Below are 27,896 nucleotides of genomic sequence, written 5' to 3'. Positions count from 1 at the left end.
TGTCACCCCCTCTTCCACACCACACAAACGCAGCCACCCACCCACCCAACAGCCATCCACCTCACGACAGCCTATCCCTCCTGCACCTGCACCCAAAGACAGCAAACGTGACTCACCTACAACCACATCCTCTCCCTCCACTCCCATTCCCACTGAACCTACCACTCTCCATTGTCCCAAGAAGCTCTTCCTCGCCACTACTAACTTCTTTCCTGACCCTGAGCCCCCCCCTCCTTCTCGTCGGGGTAAGAAGAGCACCTCAGCCACCACCAGCCCTGCAGCCCCCTTGACAAGGGTGCAGGGGTATTGGAGCCCGCCAGCCCGCATGTCTGGATCTTCACCCAGCAGCAAGGGGACAGCCAGCCCACCCCCTGGGAAGAGGAGCAGAAGGCGGAAGGGGCGCCGCAGGAGCCCGCCTTCTACATCCCCCCCGGACACCACCCAGAGACAGTCACCAGCCACAGCTCCAAAGGGAGGAAAGGGCCACAGGCCCACGACTAAGGAGGGCAAGGGCAGCAAGTCAGAGAGGTCAGGCAGCAGGCCTGCTGCCCAGGAGGAGCCCACAACCCCCATAGCCGCTGCCCCGGGAGGAACCGGCACAGCTGCCCCGGGAGAGCCCACCACCCCCATAGCCGCTGCCCAGGGAGGACCCAGCCCAGCTGGCCAGGAGGGCCCCACCACCCACAGCCCAGGTGGGCAGTGAAGGAGCACCATCCCCGCTGCCCAGGAGGGCACCACCAGGCAATTAGCAGTTGGCCATAGACCGTCCGCCGTCTCAAGAACCGCTGAACTGGGCCCTTCAAGGCAAGGACCGCTGAACTGGGCCCCGCCGTCTCAAGAACCGCTGAACTGGGCCCTTCAAGGCAAGGAGCGCTGAACTGGGCCCCGCCGTCTCAAGAACCGCTGAACTGGGCCCTTCAAGGCAAGGACCGCTGAACTGGGCCCTGCCGTCTCAAGAACCGCTGAACTGGGCCCTTCAAGGCAAGGAGCGCTGAACTGGGCCCCGCCGTCTCAAGAACCGCTGAACTGGGCCCTTCAGGGCAAGGACCGCTGAACTGGGCCCCGCCGTCTCAAGAACCGCTGAGCTGGGCCCCGCCGTCTCAAGAACCACTGAACTGGGCCCCGCCGTCTCAAGCACCGCTCCGCTGGGCCCCGCCGTCTCACGCACCGCTCCGCTGGGCCCCGCCGTCTCAAGAACCGCTGAACTGGGCCCTTCAGGGCAAGGACAGCTGAACTTGGCCCCGCCGTCTCAAGAACCGCTGAACTGGGCCCCGCCGTCTCAAGAACCGCTGAACTGGGCCCCGCCGTCTCAAGCACCGCTCTGCTGGGCCCCGCCGTCTCACGCACCGCTCCGCTGGGCCCCGCCGTCTCAAGAACCGCTGAACTGGTCCCTTCAGGGCAAGGACCGCTGAACTGGGCCCCGCCGTCTCAAGCACCGCTCCGCTGGGCCCCGCCGTCTCAAGAACCGCTCCGCTGGGCCCCGCCGTCTCAAGAACCGCTCCGCTGGGCCCCGCCGTCTCAAGCACCGCTCCGCTGGGCCCCGCCGTCTCACGCACCGCTCCGCTGGGCCCCGCCGTCTCAAGAACCGCTTAACTGGGCCCTTCAGGGCAAGGACCGCTGAACTGGGCCCCGCCGTCTCAAGCACCGCTCCGCTGGGCCCGCCGTCTCAAGAACCGCTCCGCTGGGCCCCGCCGTCTCACGCACCGCTCCGCTGGGCCCCGCCGTCTCAAGAACCGCTTAACTGGGCCCTTCAGGGCAAGGACCGCTAAACTGGGCCCCGCCGTCTGAAGCACCGCTCCGCTGGGCCCCGCCGTCTCAAGAACCGCTCCGCTGGGCCCCGCCGTCTCAAGAACCGCTCCGCTGGGCCCCGCCGTCTCACGCACCGCTCCGCTGGGCCCCGCCGTCTCAAGAACCGCTTAACTGGGCCCTTCAGGGCAAGGACCGCTGAACTGGGCCCCGCCGTCTCAAGCACCGCTCCGCTGGGCCCCGCCGTCTCAAGAACCGCTCCGCTGGGCCCCGCCGTCTCACGCACCGCTCCGCTGGGCCCCGCCGTCTCAAGAACCGCTTAACTGGGCCCTTGAGGGCAAGGACCGCTGAACTGGGCCCCGCCGTCTCAAGCACCGCTCCGCTGGGCCCCGCCGTCTCAAGAACCGCTCCGCTGGGCCCCGCCGTCTCAAGAACCGCTCCGCTGGGCCCCGCCGTCTCACGCACCGCTCCGCTGGGCCCCGCCGTCTCAAGAACCGCTTAACTGGGCCCTTCAGGGCAAGGACCGCTGAACTGGGCGCCGCCGTCTCAGGAACCGCTGAACTGGGCCCTTCAAGGCAAGAACCGCTGGCCCTTTGGCAGAAGTGGCAGGGCAGGATCTATCTCGGGCAGGGCTGCAGGATGTCCTCTGGCCAACTTGCCTTCTCCAGTGGCAGTGGGGTCTGTTATGGACTGTATGGACTGTGGCTTTGCTCTCCCCAGGATGGCCCAGTGGGCAGGCCACCCACTGTATGGACTGTATGGACTGTGGCTTGGCTCTCCCCAGGATGGCCCAGTGGGCAGGCCACCCACTGTATGGACTGTTTGGACTGTGGCTTTGCTCTCCCCAGGATGGCCCAGTGGGCAGGCCACCCACTGTATGGACTGTTTGGACTGTGGCTTTGCTCTCCCCAGGATGGCCCAGTGGGCAGGCCACCCACTGTATGGACTGTATGGACTGTGGCTTTGCTCTCCCCAGTATGGCCCAGTGGGCAGGCCACCCACTGTATGGACTGTATGGACTGTGGCTTTGCTCTCCCCAGGATGGCCCAGTGGGCAGGCCACCCACTGTATGGACTGTTTGGACTGTGGCTTTGCTCTCCCCAGGATGGCCCAGTGGGCAGGCCACCCACTGTATGGACTGTTTGGACTGTGGCTTTGCTCTCCCCAGGATGGCCCAGTGGGCAGGCCACCCACTGTATGGACTGTATGGACTGTGGCTTTGCTCTCCCCAGGATGGCCCAGTGGGCAGGCCACCCACTGTATGGACTGTTTGGACTGTGGCTTTGCACTCCCCAGGATGGCCCAGTGGTCATGGAGTCCCCTCGTGGATCTGGCGTCGTGTACTCAAGTGGCTGAGGTGCCCCCCCTTCCCTTCCCCCTGAGGTGCCTGTCCTATTTTCTTTCTGATGCCCCTGCAGTGTTCTCTCCGTGGAGTTCTTGTCGTGGGACTGGGCCTTGCCCCTTTGCACAGGACGCCTGTGATCCACGGACAGTGGTTGGACTACATTTAGTAGCTGTATATATTTTGTACATAGTTTATTTATTTATTGGGATTACTGGTGTACATATTTCAATATATCTGCCCGTTTATGATCTCTTCTTTTGGTCTTTGCATTATTTCGGAGGGGGGTGGTTTGTGGGTTGTGACAGTGATCTGTGGGAATGCATTGATGTGTGTGTTGTAGTGGGTGTGGGTGGGTGGGTGTGTGCCGGTAATCTTTTCCCTCCCCTGTGTCGTAGGTGCAGTACTCACCGATGTCTTCCGCGCCGCCGGGCGTGCTCCTGGTATATGAGCAGGAATAGGAGTGCGGGGATGACCTGCAACTCTGGTTCCATACTGCCGGAATCTCGCGTGGAGTGCGTAGAGGTGAGCGTTTTCCCGTTCGTAGTCTGTTTCCGCCGTGTTCTTATCGGCGGTGCTCCCGCCCCGGAAAAGGTGGCAGATTGGTGGGTCGTAATAGGGTGGGCGGTACATTGTCTGCCGCCTGGCTGTTGGCGGGAACCGCCGCGCTGTTTGTTTGTACCGCTGTGGCGGGCGGAGTGTTAAGTTGGCGGGCTGTGTTGGCGGTTCCCGCCAGGGTCAGAATTGCATATTTTAGACCGCCGGCCTGTTGGCGGCTTGGCCGCCGCTTTATCACCGACCGCCAGGGTCAGAATGAGGGCCTATATGACCAGACAACACGCTGAAGGTGACAGATCTGGTAGATTATTAGCTTGGCTGACTCGGCAGCCATCACAATCAACACCCATTGGCGCAATACGCGTAAACTCTGACACCATCGTTAATAGCCAAGCAGGCATAAACGACGCCTTCTTCACATATTATCGCACCCTCTATACACCCCCTCCACAACCTCCAGAGCAACATCTTATTGACACACTATACCTGGTCCCCCAAAATCAACCTATCCTTGACAACTCCGCCACCCTAGACGGCCCTATCACTATTGAAGAACTGCGGCTTGCACTATCACAAATGGCACGTAATAAAACACCCGGGTCAGATGGCCTGCCGATAGAATATTACAATTCCCACTCCGCCCTCTTACTACACCCACTTACAGAAGTACTCAATGAAGCACATCGTAAATTACAACTACCGGACTCAATGTGCGAAGCATTGATAGTGGTTCTTCCAAAAATGGGTCGTGACCCTCTAGATGTCAAATCATACAGGCCGCTCTCTTTGCTAAACACAGACTGCAAATTATTAGGAAAAGCACTCGCAAACAGGCTCCTCCCCTACTTACCGTCTTTAATACACCATGATCAATCAGGCTTCATTCCTGGCAGAAGCACTTTCATGAACATTAGGAGACTCTTACATATAATACACAGCAATGCAAACTCGGAAGCAGTGGCTCTTTCCCTAGATATAGAAAAAGCATTTGATACACTCAGCTGGAATTATCTTTTACACACACTCAAAGCATTTGGTTTCGGCACTGGTTTTATTAACTGGATCAAAACGCTTTACTCCAGGCCCACTGCCCGTGTAAAAAATGGACGAGTCATCTCTGAAGCATTCCCCATAGGCAGGGGCACTAGACAAGGCTGCCCATTATCCCCATTGCTGTTCGCTATTGCCATGGAGCCACTTGCGATTAAACTACGGAGCTACGCACATATATGGGGCATCCCGGAGTCTAATACCCACCACATCGTATCTTTGTATGCAGATGATGCCTTAATATATCTGCGTGACCATTCGGCCCACATGACGGAGGTATTGCAGTTGCTAGACTCCTTCGCCATCGCCTCTGGACTGCACGTCAACTGGTCCAAATCAAGCATATTCCCCATTTCTCCATCCCCGGTAGCTCACCATACGACACTACCGCAATATAAATTACCCTGGTCGTATATAACCTTTAAATATCTGGGAGTGCAGATCTATCACTCCATTATAGATCTAAAAGAAGGAAACATAGATAGGGTCCTTGCCTCTGTTCGTGGCTCAATATCCTTCTGGAGCTCACTCCCTCTGTCACCAATGGGCCGGGTGGCGATAGCCAAGATGCTCATCCTTCCAAGGTTTTTGTATTACTTTACAGCCCTCCCGCTGTGCTTGCCACGTTCCTTTTTTAATAAGCTACAATCAATGCTAACTGATTTACTCTGGGGTAAGGATAGACGCAGAGTGGCGTTGTTAATAACACAACACCCGCAAGAGATGGGTGGACTGGGAATGCCTAACTTCGAAAGATATTACGCAGCCGCTCATTTATCTTGGCTGTCCACATGGTTACGTGACACCCCGTCGGTTGAAAGCAAGATGTTACAGACACATACAGCACCACAGGGGCTGCTGCTCTCGATACTAACTAACGCTCCTCACACGCTTCCCAGACTAATATTACTAGAGGCAGCCCGATTCTGCGGCCGCAGATATGTCCAAAATAAGACCACATCTCTCCCCTATTCGCCCCTGTTGCCACTGCTTCAACTGCCGGGTACCCAAACCCTGTCACTACACCACGATACACGAGAAATTAATAGGCTCCAAATAGGTGATTTATACTCTAGCTCCGCGATGCATACGTTCGCGGAACTGGTGACTGCAGGCATTATGCAAAATGGGGCCTTTCTAACATTTAATGCTATAAAGCTACTGCTCAACAACATCTGGGGCGTAGGAGACTCAGAACCTCCCGAATCCTCACTGCTCACCATTATCCTAACTATTGGCAGCTCAAAGGGCATTATTACCACACTATATAAAGCATTGCTTGAGGCAATATGCACAACACTGCCACATGCGAAAGCGCGTTGGGACTCTGTCCTTTCTACCCCATTACCACAGAAGACCTGGGTTACTGCCCTTGCAACAATCAAATCAATATCCCGTAACCCTCGCCTACGTTACACCCAATTTAATTATCTTCACCAATCATATCTATCACCAGCTTGCATCCAAAAAATCTACCCCAATACAACACCAACGTGTCCCAGATGCGCTACACCAGCAGCTGACTTCTATCATATGGTTTGGAGTTGCCATCCCATAAACTTGGCCTGGCAACGAGTGACGGAGATCACAGCAGAGATCTCATCTCACACCCTGGTACCCACACCTGACTCCTGTTTACTCGGCATACGTCATCGTGTCAAAAAAGATAAACATACGCACAGGTTTATAGACCTGGCATTTGTGGTGTATAAACGTTTGATAGCAACACATTGGAAAGCCCCACATACCCCCTCCCACGCGACATGGCTACGGGAGTTACATAGCCGATCTCAAGCTGAAGCACAGACGCTGCACTTGCTACAGCACAGAGGTCTCATTCTTTCGGGCCCGGAGATTTGGGACACGTTTGTGGTGGCAATAGAGGCCAGAGATGACATGTACCCCCGTGAACAGGATACAACATACAAACAACACAGCTTGAGCTGACGCCGTTAATACTTTAGCTACACGGTACCAGTTCTGATTGTCCTTAACTGAACTCATTGCTAATATTCTCCTTCTCTCTCAAATGACACTTCCCAGCTGCACCCATTCACACCCCACGCGCTAACATAGGCATGTAACATACATTTACAACATGTAAAATATTCTTGCCCTTGTATCTGTCAATACCACAGACACTTTTTACACCCTTGAGATGTAATTCACCTCAATTACGGATGCCGTCAGAGTTTGGCCAGACCCCCTTAAGCCGCAATCATTCCCCATAATAGCTCTCACGCTAAATGCCACTGTACCCTCCTTTCACTCTGCCCTTAATTTTCTCGCACTCTTAGGATTGGTTATAAATGTTCTCCCTTTCAGTTATTCTCGTTCCCCTCTTTCTATCCCCCCTTCCCCTCTTCTCTCTTTGACATCTTACGGTGTAGCAATGCTGTGTAAAATTATACAATTGTACAAACGTATTGCAAAATGGCGAACAGCTATTGTAATGTTGTGTGAAGATTGTGTTTAATAAACAGATTTAAAAAAAAAATCATTATCACTTACAGACTTGATCGTGCAACAATCCAGGAACTGTGTGCCCAGTTGGAGCCAGACCTGATGTCAGCTATCCGCCATCCCACAAGAATCCCCCCTCTAGTGCAGGTCCTGTCAGTGCTCCTTTTCCTGGCAAGTAGCCATGACATCAGGGATGTCGCAGCCAATGTTCACTAACGTGTTGTCCAGAGTGTTATCTGCCCTGCTGAAACACATGCGTAGCTACATCGTTTTCCCCAGGTGGAGGATCTGCCCACAGTGAAAGGTGACTTTTATGCCCTGGGACATATCCCCAACATAATTGTTGCCATTGATGGTACACATGTGGCATTTGTCCCCCCTGCAGGAATGAACAGGTGCACAGAAAACCGCGAAAGCTACCATTTAATGAATGTGCAGATGGTGTGTTTGGCAGACCAGTACATCTCCCATGTAAATGCCAAGTATCCAGGCTCTGTGCATGACGCTTACATTTTTAGGAATAGCAGCATCCCTTATGTGATGAGGCAACTCCAGAGGAACCGTGTGTGGCTAATAGGTGAGCCCAAGGTCCCCACACAGTTTAATTTGGTGCCTGGGTATGGGAGATTCCCTAATGTTTGGAGGATGTCTAACAGTTGTCCCTCCATATTTGCAGGTGACTCTGGTTACCCCAACCTGTCATGGCTACTGACCCAAGTGAGGAATCCCAGGACAAGGGCTGAGGAACGCTACAGTGAGGCACATGGGCGAACTAGGAGGATAATAGAGCGCACCTTCAGCCTCCTGAAGCCAGATTCCGGTGCCTCTATCTGACAGGTGGATCCCTATACTACTCACCGAAGAAGGTGTGCCAGATCATCATGGCCTGCTGTATATTGTACAATCTGGCTTTGCGACGCCAGGTGCCTTTTCTGCAGGAGGATGTGCCTGATGGTGGTCTTGTGGCAGCTGTCGAGCCTGTAGACAGTGAAGAAGAGGAGGCAGAAGAAGAAGATGTAGACAACCGTAACAACATCATCATCAATACTTCCAGTGAGACACAGGTAAGAGGATGGCACTGCTTCCCACATCTCATACTATTGTAGGACGTAGCATAAATCTGCCTTTTTACTTCTGTGTATGGACCCTGACTTGTCACTTTGGCTTTCCATTTCACAGATCTGGGTCCCACTTTGTGCCCTCTGCTATGTTTACTGCTGGCCAACAACTGTGTAACATTGGTATGCGAACAAGTACATTGACATTGCTATATTTCAGAGAGGTTGCAATTACACATTTGTGAAAGCACAGACTGACTCCAGATTGATTTGTGATTCAAGGGTGTTTCTTTCTGTGCTAATAAGTGGAGGGGGTGTGCAATGGGCTGGTGTGATGGTTGAGGAATGTCCATGGTTGAGTCCAGTCTCTTGGTCTCACAGGTGCATTATCCAATGGGGCATAGGAAGGAGAGCAATGGCAGTTTAAGGTGGACAGGGTGACAAAGTGGGACAGAAGGGTGACATTCAGGAGGGTCTTATTTCCTGGCGGGGTCTTGGCAATGTTCTCTGTCTTGTTCCTGGATCTCAGGGATCGTTTGTGGGGTGGTTCTCCTTCTGCAGGGGGTGGGGTGCTGGTGGCCTGTTGTTCATGTGGCGGTGCCTCCTGTCCACTAGCGCCGGTGGAGGGCTGTTCATCGTCCAGGCTAGTGTCAGGGGCCAGTTTGTGTGCCACTGTGCCCCTCATGGTGTTGACAAGGTCTGCCAGCACCCCTGCAGTTTTGGCAAGGGTGGTGTTAATGGACTTCATGTCCTCCCTGATCCCCAGGTACTGTTCCTCCTGCAGCCGCTGAGTCTCCTGAAACTTGGCCAGTACCGTGCCCATGGTCTTCTGGGAATGGTGGTATGCTCCCAAGATGTTGGAGAGTGCCTCGTGGAGGGTCGGTTCCCTGGCCTGTCCTCCCCCTGTCGCACAGCAGTCCTCCCAGCTTCCCTGTTATCCCATGCCTCTGTCCCCTGAACCGTGTGCCCACTGCCACTGACCCAAGGTGCCTGATTGTCTTGGGTTGGTGGGTTTGCCTGGGGTCCCTGTAGTGGTGGACACACTGCTGATTGATGTGTCCTGGGGACAGAGGGATGGGCCCGCTGGGTAGTTGCTGTGGTGGTGTTTCCTGAGGGGGGAGGGTCTGCGGTGGCTTGTGACAGTGGCAGGGGTACCGACTGTTAAGAGGTCCCTGATGGGCCTGGGATGGTCATCTTGATCCAGGCGTGCAGAGCTGCTGTCATCACTGTGGGCCTCTTCTGTGGGGGGACTGGATATGTCTGGCCCCTCCTATCCGGTGACATTGGGTATGGGACCTGTTGGGGTGTAAATGCATAGTTTTAGTATCTGTGTGTGCCATCTTGTGCATTGGGTAAGGTACCATCTACTCCTGTGCTTGCATTATTGTGTTTGCCCTTTTGTGATAGTTGGTTTGGGGTCTGTGTGGGTATCTGTACTGGACATGCTTTGGTGATGGGGGTGCATGCATAGGTGTTGCATGTAGGGCCTTGGTATTGTGATGTGTGGGTTGTGATAGTGGGGCATATGTGAGGAGTTGGAGTGATGGGGGTGAGGGTGGGAGAATGTGATGGCATGCAGGTGGGGTGGGGGGATATGGTAAATAAGATATGACTTACCAGAGTCCAGTCATCCTGCTACTCCTGCGAGGCCCTCAGGATGCAGTATTGCCAAGACTTGCTCCTCCCATGTTGTTAGTTGTGGGGGAGGAGATGGGGGTCCACCGCCAGTCCTCTGTACAGCAATCTGGTGTCTGGATACCACTGAACGCACCTTCCCCCGTAGGTCGTTTCACCTCTTCCTGATGTTATCCTGTGTCCTTGGATGCTGTCCCACTGCGTTGACCATGTCGACGATTATCCGCCATAGCTCCATCTTCCTAGCAATGGAGGTGTGCTGCACCTGTGATCCGAAAAGCTGTGGCTCTACCGGATGAATCCCTCCACCATGACCCTGAGCTCCTCTGAAAAAATGGGGTGTCTTTGAGGTACCATGATGTTGTGTGGGTGATGTGTGAGGTGCTGTTTATTGTGCTGTGTGATGTGTTGTGTTGGTGTGTGTTCTTTGAGGTGTGTGGATGTTGTATGAGTGATGGTGTTGTGTGTCTGTGGATGCTGGTGTTGTGTTTGCTATTTTCTCTCTCTCAGCTTTTAAAAAAAAATGTTGTTGTAAGAGTTTGTGGGTAATGTGGGTGTGTGTTTTATAGTGGTGTGAGTGTGAGTGTGTAGTGTGTGTATGTGTATCAGGTGTGTGTATATTTCGAATTGTCCAATGTGGTTGTGTTTTGTAAATGTGTGTGTATTTTGAGCGTGGCAGTGTGTACCGCCAATGGATTACCGCGGTTGTAAGACCACCACGTTGATTCGTGGGTCGTCATAGTGTGGGCGTATTCTTGTTAGCGTGACGGTGTAGGTTTTGGTATCGCAAGTTTATCACTGACCTTTGGTGTCACAGACTTGTGTGGGTGTCTGTATTGTGGCGGATTTCGAGATGTGGGTAGTAATACCTGTAGTGGAATTCCGCCGCCGTCACGATATGTTGGTGGCCTTCAGCACGGCGGAAAGAGGGATTTACCGCCAGGGTTGTAATGAAGGATTATATCTCATCTAAAATGGAGTTTCAAACATCACCTTAGGATTGTCTACATAAACAATAAGCATCAGGATGCTAGTCTAAGATGCATTTTTAAACAAATAAGTTAAAAATAAAAAATTCAGACTGCACTTTATTTGCTATTTTTCCTTTTTGACCTTGAAATGGAGAAAACACAGGACTTGTAAAAGATTAATGTTGTATGAGGTGTCTTGTTGATGTCTATGTCTGAGTGACGTTACTCTTTCATGGATTCTTAGACTCTTGGAAAGGTAAGGGCGAACAACATCACGTCAAAAGCAGACATTTTGATGAGTCTACAAAAATACAGAAAACGGAGCCTCAGCTTACGTAACATAAAGTCATGCCTAATAGTCTTTACACAGCTCTACCTATCCGCTGTGTACAGTGGGTTTTACTTGCTTGGCTAATGTTACCCTTCCCTTGTGGCGCCCCCTGCCCAGAGTACTCCAAGGCATTCTTAACTTGTGGCACCTTCCATTCTCGAGCACTCCATGGTCCCCCTCCCAGGAAGCTTGAACCATTGACCTTCCTGTTACTATGCAAGCTTAGTCTGTTTTGCGCCTGCAGATTATTATGTTTCATTGTAGGATAGTTACGCTTCCTCTTTGAACCATTGAATTGCACCATCATACAACTGGGGTTCCGCTATACTTGTTTATTGTTGCCAATACCCTTTTGCACCTGCCACCTGCAACACTTCATATCCGTTGTACGCAACCCTTGATCTTCCCTAGGTACATTGGAATATTCCATGCTTCCACGTGGGACACGTGCCTTCTGGGAAACTGTTTTCTTCCAGTATAAATACCCCCTCTGAACCTCCATCAGTGTTTGGCCTCTTCCATTCCTGCGCAAGTATCATCCCTGCACTAACCTCCTGAGGCGCCAGTGCTCTAGTCTTCCAAGCCTTCCCGATGATCTTGGCGTCAGCGATGCTTCTGGTGTCTTCCTTTATGATCTATGATTCCTTCTCCTCTTGATCTTCTTGCACCGAGTCTCTGTCGCTTTCCAGGTAAAGTACTGGACATGGCTAAGGTACTTTCCCCTCATGGTAATGCACCCTAATCCATAGGGTAGCAAATAATTCAAAGACTGATTCCTATGAAAGCATGAGAATGCATTTAAACATTACACATTGGTGAGTATTAATCCTCTTTAGGCCCAGCACTCCAGACGTTTGCATTGCAGTGCTCTGAACTTTATTGTGTCTGAACTGAAAGTTTGCCACTATGTTTTCTGGACAGGTTATACCTAGTATTTTAGTAGAAACTTCTAGAGCTTGAAGTTGTATTAGAGTTTGAATCTGAACCTTGTTTGTTCCTGAGTGCCCACAAAATCCCAATTTATTTGTGGAACGGTTTCTGCTCTCCCTCATGTAATATTTCTGATGAATTCTGTAAGAGCCACTTGCTGTTTTCAGTGTTCCACACCTGCATAAGGAAAACAAGGTACAGGGAGTCCCAATCCTACTAGGCAGTGCACAAGGCCTCAGTCTCCCCAGTGGCTCAAGTTCACCTTTTCTTGTTTTGTCTCATCTCCTTTTCTCCTCTGGGGCAGTTGTTGGAACTATATGGTTGTTACTTGCTTCACTGATTCCCCAGCTGGGATTAGAAGTCCAGCATTGTCTCTGCGGGTTGAACCAGATAAGTGCGTGACAGAAGGCCAAGCCTCCCATTTTCTACTTCTCAGACGATATGGACGTCCAATTATATTTTGACAATTTAACTCGGACACTATCTGATATACAAGGTGAATTTCAATCCTTACAACAGGAAAAATCTGTAATCTGCTAAAGTATGAGTTAGTTCGATATCGCCCTATCATTCACCCTCGTTAGCTGATCCAGGGGCTGGGGCAATTCCTAAAGACATGCAGCCTGTTCTACAACCTGCACACTTTGGTAAAACAAAAGATTCTACCAATACACCCTCCATTGGAAATGTTGATCCTGTGCACAACATTGTGTCCACTCCCACCGCTGTGCCTCTGGCCCTATCGGAAAGGTTTTTTGGGAATTATAATAAATTTGATGCCTTTTGGAGTCAGTGCCAGTTACAATTTCTGGTTAATTCCCCGAGCCTTTAATTCCGACACAGGTAAGATAGCTCTTATTATATCTTAACTTGGGAGTGCAGCTGCTAACTGGGCTACTCCACTCATTGAATATAATGATACAGTCTTATATGATTCTGGAAGATTTAAAGAAGCAATGCATCATCTCTATGCCAAACACACCTTTGTTCAAGTTAGTGATCATCAGTTATTGGACTTGCACTAGGGTAGTAAGGATCTTCTGACTTATATCACAACCTTTTGTGTGTTTGTTACTGAAACTTAATGGCCAGAATTATAGAGGTCTGAAGGATGACTTGAAAGATTCTTTAGCACACACTGTGAATCTCCCATTGAACTGTTCTGAGTTTATTGATTTAATTGTCTGGTTAGACCATAGGTTAACTGAACGTAAGGGAGAATGCCCTTGAGGTGAACCTAGACTAGTAGTGATAAGTCCAGAGCGTAGAGAGATAAAGACCAAGAATCAGGGTAAAGCAGAACCCATGCAGATAGGGGTTTTTCTTGATCCAGTAACTAAAGGAGAAAAAGATTGAAGAAAAAATGTAAATCTATGTTTGTATTGTAGTAAGGAAGGGCACTTTGCCCGTGAGTATACTGTCAAACCTGAAGGAATTTGAAAGAATGTTGCTGTAATGCCCAGTTCGATGTAGGAAAACTAGAGAGCCCAACTGACGCAGAAGTCAACCAATCAGGGAAAATCCTAGTACAGACCCCCCTATTTCTGGCAAACACTTCACAGAAGGTCCCACAACATTTTACTATATTTGTTACTGTAATACTTACAAATCAACAACAGAAAGTATTACCTATGTGTAGGAAAGTACCCTCTGTGCGCCATGGCTACCCCCATTTTGTGACTGATGTCAGTGTGCTTGACTGTGTTCACTGGGATCCTGCTAACCAGGACCCCAGTGATTATGCTGTCCTCTAAATGTAGATGTTGCATACTGGTAACCCAGTATTTCACCCACAATTGGCATACTGGTGCCCCCCTATAAGTCCCAAATATCTGGTTCTTAGGTACGCAGGGCATTGGGATTCCAGGGTATCCATATGGTCTGCAGAATATATTTTGTCCCCCACAGGGAGCCCATGCAAAGGCTTTTACAGGACTGCCATTGCAGCCTGTGTGAAAAGGTGCATGCAACCTTTCACTTCCATTTAAACTGCACCAGGTCACTTATAATTCACCCCTATAGCAGGCCCTCCAGCTCCGAGGGCAGGGTGCAAAGTATGTGTGTGTGATGGCACCCCTGCACTGGCAGAGGTGCCCCCACGACCTCCAGGACCATTTTCCCGGACTTTGTGAGTGTGGGGATGTCATTTTACACGTGCACTGGACAAAGGTCACTACCTATGTCCAGCTACATAACGGTAACATAGGCATGTTTGGTATCAAACAAGTAGGAATCATACCCCATGTTTTTGCAAGCATTGGTTGTATGATCCCATGCACTCTGGAGGCTCCTTAGAGGACCCCCAGTACTCCCATTACAGCCTTCTGAGGCTTTCCAGGCAGCCTCAGGAAGGCAGAACAAAGGGTTTCCTTTGGTAGAGGGGTTTTACACCCTCTCCCTTTGGAAATAAGTGTTATAGGCTTTGGAGGGGTAGCCTCCCCAAGCCACTGGAAATGTGTTGAAGGGCACATTTGGTTCCCTCCTTGCATAATCCAGTCTACACCAGTTCAGGGACCCCCAGTCCCTGCTCTGGCGTGAAACTGGATAAAGGAAGGGGGTGTGACCACCCCCCTGTCCATCACCACCCCAGAGGTGGTGCTCAGAGCTCCTCCAGAGGGTCCCTGGGTTTTGCCATCTTGGATTCCAAGTTGGCAGGGAACTCTGGGAGCATCAATCCTACTAGAAAGTGCGCAAGACCACAGAGCAGTCTCCCACTGAAGGAAGGCCATCTTTTCTTGTTTTGTCCTATCTTCTTTCCCCTATGGGGACAGTTGAATGAACTAGACAGTTATACTTGTTTCATTAAACTGCCTCAACTGGGATTGGAGGTCCAGCATTGTTTCAGTTGTTGGAACCAGGGAGTGCGTGGCATTCACTCAGGGTGAGATTCTGCCCTGAATGCTGAGATTCCACTCTGGGCATGGAGTGTAATCTCCAGACTCGGGCGGAGATTCTGCCTTGAGTGCAGAGACTCCACTCCAGGTACGGATGTAAAGATACTACTCGTAACTTACTTTTGTTTGAATACAGAAAATTCTAAACCTAGACTTTTGGTCTAAGTTTACCTTTTTGAATCGGGCCCTAAACCTGAACATGATACTCTAGCAGTCAAGACTTGTATAATCATGCAATTAGCACACTCAACTAACCAGATGAACTCGATTCTAAACGGGTTGCTGAACTGCAGACAAGCTCCCAGTACAGGCATGGTATCCTTGTAAGCCTTAGAGGTGAACCTAGGACCATTACCCAAGTGAAATTAATGTACTGCTCCCATTGTTACCAGACACTGCAAATCCGTTCCAACAGCTGAAGCACTTGCATTTCTCTGTAGCCACACCGATTGGAACTGAAAACATAAATCAGTGGCTACCAATATATATTTATGTCTGTTAACAGAATTTATTGAGCCAATGTGATACAAATAAATCACCCTGAACGGGACAATGAAGACTGTGAGGGGAGTTGGCAAGAGGCTCTTATCAGTAAATAATTTGATCCTTTGACAAATGTCACACTTCCTAAAATAATCTCTGGTCTGCTTATACAGACAAGGCCACCAGTAGCATTGCTTTAGCATTGCTATGGTTGCATTAAACACACAATGGGCAGATGCAAACACTCATGTGCATCCCTGATTAAATCTAATCTAGATACTTTATTAGAAATGATTCTGTCTCTCACTTTTGGTAGAGAGAATACAGGAATGTTGTCTGAATTAAGGGTGTAGGGATATTTAAAAGGAAAGCCTGCAGGAGGCTTTCTGGCTTGTTCATTTGCATGTATGGCTGTTGAAATATCTATGTCTATCTTTCTCTGAAATATGGTTAAAGCTGCTACTCTGACATCCTCAGTTGCAGCTTTGGCAGATAGGTTAGCTGCACAGTTCCTTTAGCACCCAATCTATCACACTGATGGGCCAAGGTGAGCCAAATAGGCCTTAATAGTCTTTCCATTTCAACCACTGAATCCATTCAAACACCAGTGTTGCAAACCAACAGTGTACCCTTTCTCTCAGAAGGATGAGCCCAACAGTATGAGTGCGCAAACTGATGAATTATCCTTCTGAAATGCAATTAACAGGGGATGAATTTCCACATATTGCACCGTGCTATCACCTAACATTTTAATGTGGGTGTGCTGTGGATAGAATTTAAGATCTTTCACTACACAATGTACATCCCTGTAAAATACACTCTGATAAGACTCAATAGGTAAGGGTTTTAGAGTTGGAGGGCCATGTTGCTCATATTGAAGAAAAGTTTGTGTCCAAACAGTGGGATCATACTAAAACTTTACATCCACTGCATTCAAAGAAGAAGGCCACTTCACCTATCCCATGTGTAGGGACCAAGCATTAGGAATGCTTGCTTTAAAGACTGCCTCTACTGCCGGTACTGGAGTAACCATCATCATGCGTTCTCCCTGTGCTAAAAGGCACACCTTCAAGGTAGCCGTTTGTACAGCTGCAAGAATTATTTCAATGTAAGCAATATAAGCTTTTTCCGGACAATACAAGCAAGATTTATGTGCTCTTGGAACAGTCTGTTCCACCTTGTAGATCACGTAGGTATAACCTTAATGGCTTGGTAAGACTTGAAGGACTACTTTGGTCTCATTGTCCCTAGTTTATAAATAATGTTTCTAGCATGTCTACTTGCAGAGCATGTATGATATCAGTGTGTCTGTTTATCCACCCTTTTCCTGAAAACGTGGGAGAAATCAAGTCATACAAGGGCTTCACTTGCTCAGCATAGTGCTGCAAGTCAGTTTGTCCAAAATTAAGAAATCCCAGCAGGGACTGCAACTTTTTAAGTGTGTTAGGAGGCTGCACAGTAGCACATTTCTAAAGAACATCAGCAGCCAAACCCCTGGCCTCATTGCATAACTTGTGTATGGGGAAGGTTACCCCAAGTTTGATAATCTTCGATTTTTTAAAAGTTAATTCTGTAACCATGTGATATTATTAGTCACACAGCGTTGTCCACCCTCGTTAGATGTAGGTCCTGTTATCATTAGTAAGCTAGTTTTCATCAATGTATGACAATACCTCAAGATCTGGTTCTAAGATCTCCAAGATGCGTGCTGAGAATAAGCCAAGCTAAGGGCAGTTAGATACTCACTTTCAGATGCTACATTTGGACTGAAAACCCATTGGAGATGTCTAGGTTTGTTTTGTATTTTTTCTGCACCAGGGTTATCATTCTGTGTTGTGTGCCTTTTGTACTGTATCTGTTTGCATTTGTGAATTTAAATTCCTATAGTCTAAAACTATTCTATACTAACAGGTTTGGGAAAGGGACAGGGGTGTAAAATTTAATAAAATATCTTCTTGTCCATGGGACAGGTTGCTTCTAAAAACTTGTGCTGTAAAAAAAATCAACATGTCCCTTTGGTGTCACGTAGTGCGGTGACAAATTATGACAGCAATCTCTTTATGTAAGATCTCTGATAATAGCCTCTCTAATTATGCCAGGGCTGCTACTATAGTAGGGCTTGAATACTTGCAATTTCAATCCCTACTATAGCATTTTTCTTATTTTTCCACCTTCCCACAGATCTACATACTTGGGCTGGAGGAAGCAGTAAGCAATAGTTCCAGGGCTGGAATGCCTTTAAGTCTGCCAACCTACTAACTTGCATGTTTTAAGGATTTTTACCATCTCTTCTCCAATCTTTTCCCATAATGAGAAAGGTTGGAAATTTACTCCTGACAATGGCAGAAGTAAAAGATCTTTCAGGGTTGGAGGGAAAGTGAACTTGTAAACGCTCAATAGATTTTCACATGAGCAAATCTACAAATGCATGTTTGTTGGTGCTAAAATGCAGTCCACAAATATTTTCTAGGAGTCCGATTTCCTAGTCTACTTCTGTCATGTCTTGTGAATTCATGAAAGTCACTAATTCAAAGACATGTAACATGTGTGCACGTTTGTGACTGTCTTTAAGAGTAGTGTCCCTAATTATGTCTGGCATTAACAAAGACATTTTGTTTTAATTAAACTTCTATTTCTCTATCATCTGGCTTTACTGCGAGTGATCGCATTTGCTCTTCCACAAGGAGAATATTGGCACACAAAGTAGTTTTGTTCAGTGCCAGGAACTACTGTAGTAATCAGTGGCGTAACAAAACTGGGTGGTGGGGAGGGGTGCTGCAAAAAACATGGAGGACCCCTCCTCCAGACTCACTCAGGGCAGGTGCTTTGCTGAGGGGGCCCCTTCAAGGGAGGCTGCGGGCCTTTGTGACGCCACTGGTGGCAAGGTGTGCTTTTTGAGACCAAAAACTTTGTTTTCCTTTTTGCCAGTGTTTGGTACAATGGTGGGGGCCTGGTAGCTCCCACAACAATAAAGTGTTACAAAAGCCATGTCAAAACAAGTAACGCATTGACGAAACCAAAAGACTCACAAAAAATGTTGGATCGGTTGTCGTTGCCAGTACTTTTTTATTTTCATGCTTCCCATAATCTTGTTGGAAATGGTTACACTGATCATGCATCAACACATTTAACTAAGTGACGTTTCAAAATAATAGCACCTAAAATTTCCTTCTTGCATTTTGTTCTCAACATTTTATTTTAAAAACAAATAATCATAAGTCTTGCTTACAAGCTTCTGCAAACAGTTGCATCTAATCAGAGAGCATTCTGGAAGCATTATACTTAGCCTCATTGTTAAGTGCACTTTTTTTAACTGGAATTACTGCCAGTAGTGCAGTGTGACCTTAAAATGTTTATTTACAGTGTTCATCCTAATAATGAAGGCTTTTCATTAATGAACCATAAATACAAGTTTGAACAGCATTAACAAATGGACACACATATTATCTCAACTGCAGACAGTTCCCTTCTCCATAAATTGGCACCCAAAGGGTTTGTGCTGTAGGGGGTTGGGCCTACTTGTCCCAAGGATAAAATAAACATTAAAACTTGTTGCCCTTGACCCCAAACAATATGTCCCAGGTGTTGGACAATACGAATTCCACATCCCAGCAGAGAAAAGAAGCATGTTCATTGGTGAAAGACAAGGTGCTAATATTTCCTGACATTGCAACTGATCTAAAATCGCTTTTACAACATGCTTTTCTTTTGGCTTTATAGGGTATTGCACCTGTGCTTGAGGTTCCCTGCATAAGGGAATGACATGAGGAATATAAATTCTAGCCTCTCCCCACTGTGCATGAGAACATTTTTTACCAGAACTCTGCTTTACAAGTGTAACCTGGAGTTGGCAAAATTCCAGCAATTTTGCCAGTGGAACGCAATATTTCATCCACGCCAACCTTTAAATGTGAATTAACGTCTCTTGTACCCAAGGTATCATGGCTCACAGAGGTGTAAAGTTCTGCGACTATTTTTGGTTGTTCCTATTCACGATCTTGACTGGAACTGCTTCCAGTCTAGCGTATGACCCGAACTGAAGCTTCTGCCTTTATGTTGCTTAAGGAAAATGTAGAAAAGTTCCCCAGTAGCTTAATTCCTATGTCTATAGCTAATGCAGCTTCATCCTCCTTCTGTATTTGTTTCCGTACCTCAGGGGATAACTACCAGTGAAATTGTGCCATGTGTGTTGATATGAATACATTCAAATATGCTCCCCAAGGTGTTTCATACATTCCTTTTCAGGTAACACCATCCCTAGAGGAAGACACATAGCCAGTATTCTGTGTTTGCCTTGGGGTGCTGTATGCAGATATACCGCTTCCAAATAATTGGTCTTGCGAGCAACTCAGAATATAATCTTATTGTGCTTCATTGGCACTTTTCCCACAATACCATCTATAGTCTGTGGACCGATAGGTTGCACCTGTCCCTGAACTACTGGTCCCGCTGCAAGAGCAGGTCTAGTGTTTATGGTACACAGTGTCTGCTGTGTGTCTCTTGTCTAAGGCAACTGTGTAATCCAAGATCCCTACAACATCAGCAAGAGCTAGTGTGTTAGGATGTGGAGCTGGTCTGTAGCCAGCTAGTACTGGCCAAGTAGCCCCCTCATTGCTCAGGCAAACATTTCTGTGCATGTTTAGTAACTGACCAGCAAACCAGTTTTGGTGTTTCTGTAAAGTTAATGGGATTTCCAAATCTTGGTAAACCCTATAATGTGTAAGCACTGGTACAGCCTTATAAGCCTGAAACTAACGGGAGACAGCATCCATAACCTCAGACTCCACCCATGATTAAAAGATCACAAAGACATAAGCACTGTGAGCAGCTTTTACATAAAAACTGCCCCCCACATCTGGGACACCGCTAAGCTTGATATGCTGAGTAAGTGGCTCCTATTGGAACAGGGGCGACCATGAAAATGAACACATTCAAATGGTATGGATTTAAAGATTTAAAAACAGAAAACCCACAGAATGTAGAATAACCTTTTAAGAGACAAGCTTGACAAACCTACAGCAGTAAGTTCCCCCTTATTTCCTGTAGAAGGTAAACATGATGACTATAATTGTCTCTGTAATGATGGTTCACGTTTGTATATCAAAAACAAAATACTCAAAGATTCCCAAAAATCTAGGTCTCCCAGAGAAAGTCTAGCTCAGCTCTACAAGGTTTGATTTCACATTCATGAATGAACTTAGCTCAAGGCACCAGCAGTTGAATATGAATGACAGGTTTTTGTAGTCCTGCAGAGCCCCACCCATACATAGCAGAAGTGGCATCAATGCTTTTGAGTTGCTAATAGTTCCTAAAACGAGATCCAGGGACACCATGGTGAATTGAAACAAACATATTTGGTTCCCTGCAATACCACACACATTAACTGCATTGAAAAAAGACTAACTAAAAAATGTGTTTATTTCACCAAATGCACCCTGTTGCTTACCAATTCACAGAGAATATAATTAAAATAGCACAAGTGCATGTTGCAAACAAGGAGAATAAAATGAAAATTTCTACCATTGTTTAAATGTCATCTAACAACCTAATACTCTAAAACCTACTTCTATGTGCTTCGGTAGAAGAACATGGGGTAGTGCAACCTGCATCTGGATTTTCATAGAGGAAATCAGTGCACTGTATACCTGTTTGCGGCCAAGTGCCATAATTATCAGTATTCGGGAGGCAGCATGTTCGCCGCAAAAGGCAAATGTGTTGCGTCAGTGTTAACTCCATCTAGAGCTGGGCTCAATATCAGCTTCCAGTAGAATATAGCAGCATCTCTGGCACCAAGATGTCTCTGGCAGTATCTTGTGCGATAATCTTGGGCAAAGGACCCCTCTTGACAAGTGGTCAAATGGCAGTCTTTACATAATATATCATATCTACAATGGAATTTCCAACATCATATTAGGATTGTGGGCATAACCAATGAGCATGAAGATGCTAGTCAAAGACACATTCTTTAAAAAAAGAAAGTAAAATATGATGACAATTTAGACTACACTGTTTTGGCTATTATTCCTGTTTGATCTTAAAACAGAAGTAACAAGGAAATTGTTCCAAACTGATATAGCATCAGGTGTCTTTCTGATGTCTATTTGTGGCTAACTTGACACTTTCACAAGTTCTTGGGAAGGTAAGGACAGACAGCATCTGCATCAGTGACATGTTGATGATTCTGCAAAAATACAGAAAAAGGAGCCTCAGCCTATTTAAAGTGGAGTCAAGCTTTATAGTCTTTACATCAGATTGAGGGGATCACAAGTGAAGACTTGCTGTTGCCCGCAGTGCGGGAGCAAGTAAAGATGCCCAGGATGGCACAGCCCCACAGATGTTCAGATGGTGGGATGACAAAGTGAGGTTAGGAAGGAGGAGAAATACGTTTTAGTGGCGAGAAAAGAGGGAACATTTTAAGTCATACATAAGTCAAGACATATAATCATGCGTAACACAGGCTACAAAGAGGGCTGTAAAAGATCAGATACAGAGTGCTCAAGTCAGCCCCTTACTTTCCATGGTCCAGGTGAGTGTTTGACAGAGACCAAGAGGTAGGCCAGTGTGGGTGTACTTCATGTATCAAAGCTGCAAGTATATGCATGACTGCTCAGGTTGCATGGCAGCATACAGTGCTACAGTGCTTACCAGCAGGTGGGGCCTGCCTTGCTGTGTGTGGGTGGGAGAGGTAGAGCAAACGGCAGCATGGATATGCCACAATATAACATGCAGCATGTAAACCAGTAGTCTGGTATTTTAGACTGGCTTTTATTGAGGATAACAAGGCAGTTGTAGAAATAGTGAAAAATCAGTGAAGAATTTGGGTGTTGGAGCTGCTGCGGTATTTTTTTCAAAGATTTTTGAGGTACAATATTGTGTTTATGAGTGAAGCAGGTCAATGAATGAACAGAAGAGGGCAGGGTTGAGGATAGTTTTTGATAGGGTAACCAAGCAGGTAGCAACAGTATCTAAGCTAGTTTCCATCACAGAAGCCAGGAGACTCCAGTGTTGCTTTATGTTTTTTTCTGTCCAAAAGTGAGGACATGGTCTAGGGCTCTAACCTGATTATGCTGAAGAACTAGTCTGCAAGCCAGGGAGCACATGTGGCAGCTATCTTGAAAAAATAGGACGTGTCATACACAAGGTATATTTCAAATGGGTGAGATGGGAGATAGGGCACAACTAGGCAGTGACATATGAAAAACTTTGGATTAGGTGGGATTTGATGATACTTTTTTGGATTATAATAAATTTGATGACGATAAATTGTGTCATGCACTCACCTGGTTCCACGGGAACAAAACAGGAGCTGATGCTGGACCCTCCCCCCACTCCCAATCAGGAAGAAGCTGGACCCAGGGGCAGTACTCCTAGTTCCAGGCGACTTCCAGAGAGTGAAAGGGGGAAGGGGCAAAATAAGAAAAGAACAAGTATTACGGTTCAGCTCAGCGACAGTGCTACTTTGCTTAACAGGATCATCCCTTCTGGGACCTTTTGATGAAGGAAAAGGTGGATGTTTGCAAGACTGCCCTTCTGGTTACACTGGAAATAACAAGAAGGTGCAATTACCATCAATTCTGTAAATCCTCTACAAAGGTTGCAATAAACTGCTTCAATATTTCACACTTTTAGATTTCTTAATAATCATAACATGAGAGCAGATCAACTAAATACTCAAATTGAACCTTCTGGAACTCTCGAAGAAGTACTTGAAGTACTGGGTAGAGTTAAAGGCACTGCACGGCAAACTCAGGACATGAGTTAGAGTTAATGACACTCCCACAATTGAACTCGGGACATGGATTGGAATCAGAAAGGCTCACAAGGAAATAGGAAAGCAGGTTGCTCTAGGAATATAGGTTGGAAGTTACACAAACTCTTAAAGGTATGCTAGCAACCAGGTTACTCTCTGAAATGGCATACTCTTGGAATTAGGTTAACTCAAAACAAGACTATACGTAGCACAAGGATGGAGTTACAGACATTCACTAGGTTATACTGAATAGATGGGCTAAACTGGGAAATGAGACTACATATGAAACAAGATTATCCTGGGCATATGTTTGGAATTATAGACACTCCCAAGGTTATACTCTGTACATTGGCTAAGCTCATAAACAAGGCAATACATGAAACAAGGTTGCCTCTCAGCACGAAATTTGAGTTATTGACACTCTCAAGGTTGTGCTCAGTACATGGGCTAAACTCAAATATAAGGCAATACATGAAACAAGATTATTTCTCAGCACTAGGTTGGAGTTACTGACACACTCAAGGTTGTGCTTGAAACATGGTTTGAAGTTAGAGACACTCCCAAAGTATGCTAGAAAACACAGTTACACTCTGTATAAGGATTGAAGGTGGATGTACTCCAAAGGTGTGCCAGAAAACATGATTACTCTCATTACATAAGTTGGAGATATTAAATTGGTTCAGGAGACAGTCTCTAGTCCACGATCAACACAGTTCTGAAGCCAAGACTTGGTGAGACGCTCCAGAGCCAGGAAGAGCAAGGAGATAACAGACAGGCCTGCAAATACTACAAGTAAAGTATGCATTGACTTGGGGCCAAGTACATAGCCTGGACTAGCACTTGAGCTGGAGTTCAAAGGAGACAGACAGGTCATTGCAAGAAGTTCAAGAAGAGACAGAATGGTAGCTCATGGAGGGAGACACTGGAGACGTTGCAAAAATCAAGATCTCGGAGTTGTTGGAAGACACTTGGAAGACTAGAGCGCCGGAAGGTTTCCGAATTATTCAGAAGATGAGTGCAGGGGTGAGGTTCTGCAGGACTGAGGCAATAAAGGTATGGGTGTTTTGGGAGATGAGTGCAGGTAAAAAGCTTGCACTTGACAGGAACACAGGAAGATCTGGGCCACTCAAGAGGTGAGTGCAGGGAAGCTGCTTGTGCAAGACTTGACAGATGCTGGTGCAGGTCCAGATTCAGGTACGAGGCCAAGCCCCGATGCAACCTCAGAGGGGCTATTTACACAGGAACCCAAGAGTGTTCCAGAAGGGCACATGTCTCATTTAGAGACTTCCAAGGAACCCAGAGAAAGTCACATATTATATACAAATAAATATGACTTAACAAGCAGCAGGTGCAAACGGTAATTGACAACAAAGATTACAATGGAAGCCAAGTGCATGATGGTTCAACACAATGGCTCACAGTGAAAACAAGACTATCCTAAAAGGGCACAAGATATCTGGACGTGCTAACATGCCTAAACATGCATAGCAATGGAGCTGAAGGGCCAATAGTTCAGGCTCTCAGGGAGAGGGAAGCCATGGAGTACTCAACACAGAGAGGTGCTATAGGGGAAGGAATTACATGAGGCCGGCGATTAATTCCCACCTCACATGGAGCACAATATTAAGTTGTGACAAGTTGGAAGAGGGAAAATTGTGGACATGACAGGAGATGATGAGGATAGTGGGGAACGTGAATGGCCATGGTAGAAAGCGTTTGTTGGGCTTCAAGGGTTCTGCTAAGCCTCACAAGTAGAAAGAGACTGCTAATTTACAGGATGACACAAGAAAAATGATATTGACACAATAAATTCCTACTATGGCAAAAAATAGAGTGAAAAAGGTAGAAGGGAAGGCTTCTTTGTGGGCCACAGCATTCAGGGAAGGTATTGGCTTAAATGCCAAGAGAAGGGGAAATGGAACTCAAGCAAAGGTCAATGTTGCTCCATTTGGGCAGAATATACATCATTTTAAAGGAGAGGAGTTTGAGGATAAAGCAAACCAAGCTGATGACTAATTGATGGCAAAAATGTGTGCAGCAGATGCTGGGAAAAGAGAATAATGTCTTAGCATGGGATGCAAGAACAGCAGAGACTCAGATACTTTGGACCAGCAGATTATTACATACAGGTATGACTAAGGTACTAAGGGATCATTTGATGGCAGCTACAAAGAAGAATTTATAGAACATTAAATGCTAGCAGTTTTCAGTTTATAATATCAGGTGGTGCGGGCAAAGCTAGAGTTTAAGCAGGAAGAAGTATGAAAGTGCAGATAGAGAATAAAACAGCAACAGTATTAATATATACAAGTGTCTACTTATAAAGGTATCTAGAATGAAGTGTGGTGCTTTTTTTAAAGTATACTGATGTGATTGGAAAAGCACAAATACGTTTTGGTGGTATGGCATGGGTGCACTGTAAAGAGGAGTACAGGGCTCCGCTACAGGAAGACGCAGAGGGGAAGTGGGGGGAGTAAGACACCAACTTTATTTATTACTAAAAAACCTGCACCACCTACATATACAGAGGGTGGTCTGACTTTTTTGATTACCTCTTTTGAGGGCAGCCCATCCACAGTGTGGTGTGAGGCACAGTGAAGTAAGCTACGCAGATTGGGACATGCAAGCAAAGGTTTCTTCAAAATGAAAAATTGCTTGTTCCACTATTTTCTGTGTTCTATGTATACTTGATATTGGGCACAACTTATTCCCATGGGAATATCTCTGTGCTGCACTGTATCGACAAGGAGGAGAACTTCTAGAACAACCATATTTTCAACAACTTCTTACAATTACTAAAATTGAGGCACGAGCAAATATAAAGAGGGAGAACATTCCAATGGAAGGGGGCTAAGTAAGAGAAAGCTTTGCCTCCATATTTAATAATACAGATGCAGGAGATCTGCAGCAGAGCTTTGTTGGAGGATCTTAGCTGTCTAGTAGGCACATAAGCCTTTAGTTTGTGATACAGGTACATGTGATGGGCCTGATACAAGGCCTTATGGGTCAGACAACAAAGTTTGAAGATTGCATGCTTTTCTATAGACAACCAGTGCAATGTTTTGAGAATAGGAGCCGAAGATAACCAGGCAGGCATGTTGCAAATTTGCCTCGCGGCGGTGTTTTGCACAACCTGTACTTTCACCAACAAGGTAGCATTGACTTCCACCAACAATGCATTACCATAATCCAGGCATCTTGTTTTCCTGGAGGTGGATGGAAACCAAGGGAAAACCTTTTTAAACAATTTCACTGCAGCAAAGCACATGCTGCAAATAGTATTGACCTGGTCTTTCATAGATAACTCCAAATCCATTTTTACTCATACATTTCTCACCACCTGCAAAGGGAGAAGGGCAGATCCAAGATCGTAGGGCCACCAATCTGGTGACCAAAATTCAAGTGCCTTACCAAACAATATGATCTCAGATTTATCGTTATTTAGATGGAGACAATTTGAAGTCATCCAACCAGTGATTTATCTCATATAGTGCTCACATTGGTGTTGCACCTGGTTTAGATCTAGCTCAAAGATGATAGGCAGCTGAGTGTCATCTGTGTATGACATGATCTGTACACCGCAAAATCCCACAACATAAGCCAAGGGGGCCACATAGATGTTATGTTGGGCTCAAACAAGAGCCTTAGTGACACCTTTATTGATTGATGTATTTCCAGATTTAAAAGGTCCGAAAGAAACTTGTTGGGAACAATTGTCAAGGAAGTCAGAGAGCCACAAGAGAGACCTGCTTCATGTAATCTGTGGATTAGAATGGCGTGGAAGACCATGTCAAATGCTGCCGCCAGATCCAGTAGGACCAGCATAACAGGAGTATCTATGCCGAGCGACATGGGGATGATGGTCGTGACAGCTACCAGTGCCAGCTCCATGCTACGTAATGTTCGAAAGCCTGAGATTGTGAGGGATGTAAGGTCTTATTCTCCTCTTAGAAGGTTAGTAGTTTATTAACATGATTTTCTAAGATCTTAACAAGCAGAGGTAGTAGTGAAACCAGTCTAAAAATTTGCTAATTCCTCCAGGTGGTCAGAGAACTTTTTTTAAGAAGTGGACATGGATCTAGCGGGGAACCTGATTTTGCCAACGTTAACAATTTCTGCACCTCTTCTGTGGCATACTGGGAAATTCTTAAATATCATGATCAGTTTATTTTCAAAGAAGTTAGCAATCAAGTCCCATTCTAGGATAGACGTGGCACAAACATGGGGTTTCACAAAGCTGTTTAATGCCTCATATAGCTTCTTTGTGGAGTTGCCCGCCAGGGTCATTTCAGAAGTAATATAGCTTTTCCTGGTTGTTTTAATCTGCTTATGATAGCTTTGGAGCCTCTCTCAGTATGCTGCTTTATCAGTAAAAGATTTAGGCCCTCATTGCGACTTCTGCACTCTTTTTGCAAGACCGCCACAGCTGCTGTCGCCAACAGACCACCAGAGTTGGCAGTCTGAAGACCACCATATTTGGAGTTGCTTTGGATTTCTGCCCGCCAGCACTGCCACACCAACAGGATTCCGCCTGCCGTATTACGATGCGTAATACAGTGTGGTGGTGTCCTGTACGGCTTTGCGGTGCTGCCAGTGAAAGACGCCAGGACCCATTCCCTCCCGGACGACTACCTCACCGAAACAGGTAAGTGGACCATCCGAAAGGAGGGTGGGGCTTTGGGTAC

Source organism: Pleurodeles waltl, chromosome 10, assembly GCF_031143425.1.
Source record: "Pleurodeles waltl isolate 20211129_DDA chromosome 10, aPleWal1.hap1.20221129, whole genome shotgun sequence".
Taxonomy (NCBI): domain Eukaryota; kingdom Metazoa; phylum Chordata; class Amphibia; order Caudata; family Salamandridae; genus Pleurodeles; species Pleurodeles waltl.
The sequence above is the reverse complement of the archived record's forward strand: the minus strand, read 5'-3'. Positions refer to the sequence as shown.